The sequence below is a fragment of the Littorina saxatilis genome, linkage group LG3 (genome assembly GCF_037325665.1).
Source record: "Littorina saxatilis isolate snail1 linkage group LG3, US_GU_Lsax_2.0, whole genome shotgun sequence".
Classification (NCBI taxonomy): Eukaryota; Metazoa; Mollusca; class Gastropoda; order Littorinimorpha; family Littorinidae; genus Littorina; species Littorina saxatilis.
The window spans coordinates 58,312,416-58,316,250 of record NC_090247.1 but is presented as its reverse complement, the minus strand read 5'-3'; the positions used below and the strand labels follow the sequence as shown (position 1 = coordinate 58,316,250).

Genomic DNA, 3,835 nt, shown 5'->3' with positions numbered 1-3,835 from the left:
TCGGCCATTGACCCGTCACACGATGAACGATAGCGGACGAACGATAACTCCACGCGAGCGGGGCGGAAGTGACGTGTCATAGTGAACACGGCAAACTCGCTTTGCGAGAGCAGACGCTAAATGTTCGAACATCGCTCTACCTTTCTGAAAAATTCCTTTCAGCATTACGCCTTTGCAAGAAATAAAGTTCTCAGACAGCTGCAATTGATGTTTTCCGACCGCTGTACACGCCTAAAACGTCTCCTTTATATCTGAGTAAAAACATGTTCTTCCAAAAAGTTTTGAATCGACGAAGAGACGCTGTACGCCACTGTCCACCATTATTTTACGTCACGGCGTCAAGGCCGCAGCAACGCGTTCTGATTGGCTCTGTTGGCTCTGCCCCTGCGATAGACCGACGACTGGATCGCAGGAATAAAACATGTTCTAAACCTCAAAGCTACGAGGGAATCGCATGAGACTGAGTCGCAGACTTGTCGATCGTAGCTGTTTTCTACGACTGAGTCGGCTGTGTGACAGGGTAAATCGCGCGACTCAGTCGCATGTGTGACAGCCCTCTATGTGAAGGTGAATCTTGTGTCTTTTGTTTGTCCTTTCTTTAATTTCTTGCTCACTAGAAATCGTTTTCTATTGAAGTTCTGAGTATAAACCTTTACTTGACACATACTCGTGAGTGGGAAAGGCCCTTTAGTCCAGATCCAACTGGGTTACAAGTCATCCAACATAACTTACACAAAAAGTGTACCCCTTTAGGCAAGGACAAGTATACAGGGCGACAGGTGCATAGAGGAACTTTACTGAAGCGAAACCTCCCGCCAGGTTCTATTTAACGGACACGTAAATGTCATAAACTCTGCCCTATACATCAATCATAACAGCATTATTGGATTGAATACAGCACGTTGATGAACCCCCCATAGCCTCCATTATGGTCGTGATGAACACACAATTCCAGTGACCTAGATTATGACGAAAAGAATCAGTGAACGGCAAGGGCCTAGCTGCATGCTGCTGCTCTGATGTTCATGACAATGACGATGGTGATGATGATGGTGATGATGATAATGATAATGATGATCATGTTGATGATGATGATGATGAAGTACATTGGATCCAAATGGCCTAGTCTGGTTATGATGATGACAATTTAAATACTCCAACGGTCTACATGTTGGTGTTAGCAATGGTGATGACGACGACGACGACGACGATGATGACGATGCTGACGACGACGACGATGATGATGATGTTCGTGATTATGTTGAACATTGGACTCCAATAGCTAGGATTAAACTAATGAGGGGCATTGACGTTAACCGACTCGCTGACATCCGGTACCAGTTCGGGGCATGTGGTGATAATAACGTTTGAAGACCTCGACTACTCAGCTACTTACATGGCCTTTAGGAATGATTCCGCCTGAGGACGAAGTGCCGCAGCCCGATCTGTCACTCACTGGGGTCAGCAGTTTGAGCATTTACTAGGCACATGATTGTGTCTGGGCTTTTTGGTGTTGCAAAAATCTCATTATGCATACGAATGTGCGGCCAAGCTTTCTGTTGCAAAAATCCCATCAAACGCCTGTGCCTTGCTTTTTTTTAGTGTTAAATTCCCATCATGCATATGATCCTCGGCTTTTTGGTGCAAAACGTGACTCCCGTCGGACGCATGTGCATGGGCCTTTAGGTGCATAAATCATACCAGACCAGACGCATGTGATATGGGCTTTGTAGTGCAAAAATCATTCCAGACGCATGTGAATGGGCTTTGTAGTGCAAAAATCATTCCAGACGCATGTCCATGGGCTTTTCGATGCAAAAATTATACCAGACGCATGCGAATGGGCTTGTCAGTGCAAAAATCATACCAGACGCATGTGCATGGGCTGTAGTCGGTGTAAACATCCATTTAATTACACGGATGTGCAAACTTCCACACTAATTACAAGCTTCCCATGTACCATTTATTGCAGGGAGAATAGAACTGCAATAGACCTTTTCGGTATCTGAGCAGCTCTCGCGAGACACGCTCTTTGTTATGCTTTGAACATCGCGAGAACTTCGAACCTAGGCTTGTGCAGCTCGCACGAGATCGCTGTACCACATGCTTTGCTATGCTCTGAAGTTTGCGAGAGATTACGAGAGCTTGGAATACCGATAGGGTCTATTGTCAGATGTCACATTTCCCGGCCATGATAATGGAAACTAATTAGTTGCATTAACTATTACTACCCGCAGGGTGGCTCCGATAACTTGAGGTCATGGATCGCCGGGACATAATTAGCAGTGTACTATTTTAAGTACCCATGCTATAATGCGACGTTCTGTGCGAACAGGAACTAAATAATCACGAGGATATAGTTTCAACTATTGTTTAACGGGTTAGCGAATACTTCGTTACAGCGCATAAATTAGGTTCGGAGTCGACTCGCACGAGAAAGCGATCAGTTTAACACGACATGGAAAAGCCATACAACATTTCTTTTCTGTGCTGCTTTTGACACGGAGTATGTTCCCTTATTCTATACAACAACAACAACAACAACAACAACAACAACAACAACAACAACAACAACAACAACAACAACAATAACTAACAATAACACAGAAACCAATACCACGTTGGCCACGGTGGTGCGTGTGCATTTGTGCATTAGTTGTCTCGGTACAAATGCGTAACATAACATCCTGAACACACCAAGAAACAAAACAGGGAGATAAGAAAAGAACAAAACAAAAACAGCACTAGCACACACTCACACACAATCTTGTAACGGGCCAAAACAACAGTGCCTCGACACAAGTTCTCTGAAATGCGACACCCAAAAGCCACAGCTTATTTGCACATGTTATCTCACTCCAACACCCCGTTTCCCACAACAGCTGCACTTTTTTTTGTACCCTTTCCCGCGGATTTACACACACAAAAAAAGCGAGGGAAAAAGTCAAGGGGGCAACGGCCACCAACCAGCCTTGCACGCGGGCGCACTAAGCTATCGTAAAAACAACGTAGTTTTCTGTTCCCTCAGCTGTGCGTATAGGACCGAGTCCGTAGTAGTAAAAATACGCGCGCATAGTGAATTTCTATTCATCGATTAAAAGTCGAGAAGTTCGCACTTACCTGAGCTTACAACCCCGTCCTTGCAAGATGTCGTTGCTGCAGTGTCACAGCAGTGCACCTCTGGTGTTTTTTGTTGCAAAATCCTGTCTTTGGTCGTCTGCAAGAGTGAAGTGCATAGAAGCTTGTGCAGTGAAGAAGCAATGCAATGCAGAGTGCACGGACACGCTGACACTGTTTCCTGTGCTGCTACTATACCACTGACACAAGGAGAGGGCTTTGCGCGCGCTCTCTGTGACTCTCTCTCTCCTTCTCTCTATCTCGCGCTCTCTTTTTCTATTCAATCCTAGCTCCTTTCACGTTGTGCGTTCATCACACGGAACCACCAGCGCACAAACAACGGCAAGTGAAAAGCCGCAACAACGGGGGGTCGGATTGTGTCACGTGGCCCGCTTTTGTCCAATGGTGGGTGAGATGCAACTAATTCCCAGTCATCGCAAAATGAATGGACTTGGAACAGGGGCAAAGATTGTATGGAGAAATAGGGGTCTCCCCTTTTCTCATATTCTGTGTGTGTGTGTGTGTGTGTGTGTGTGTGTGTGTGTGTGTGTGTGTGTGTGTGTGTGTGTGTGTGTCTCTCTCTCTTTCTTCCTCTCTTTTTCTGTCTGTCCCTCTTTCTCTCTCTCTCTCTCTCTCTCTCTCTCTCTCTCTCTCTCCCTCCTTCTTTCTGTCTCTCTCTCAGTTTCGCGCTTTCTCCGTGTCTCTGTCTCTCTATGTC

The 3,835-nt window shown here is 45.7% G+C and overlaps 1 protein-coding gene across 1 annotated transcript in view; it reads right to left on the bottom strand.

Moving 5' to 3' along the window:
* LOC138962782 (excitatory amino acid transporter-like) overlaps positions 1-3,462 on the bottom strand; it is a 99,526-nt gene extending 96,064 nt beyond the window's left edge. The window contains exon 1 of the mRNA XM_070334740.1: positions 3,121-3,462. The gene's annotated coding sequence lies outside the window, so the exon portion shown is untranslated. The remainder of the gene's footprint in view (positions 1-3,120) is intronic.
* Between the last annotated feature and the right edge of the window lie 373 nt (positions 3,463-3,835).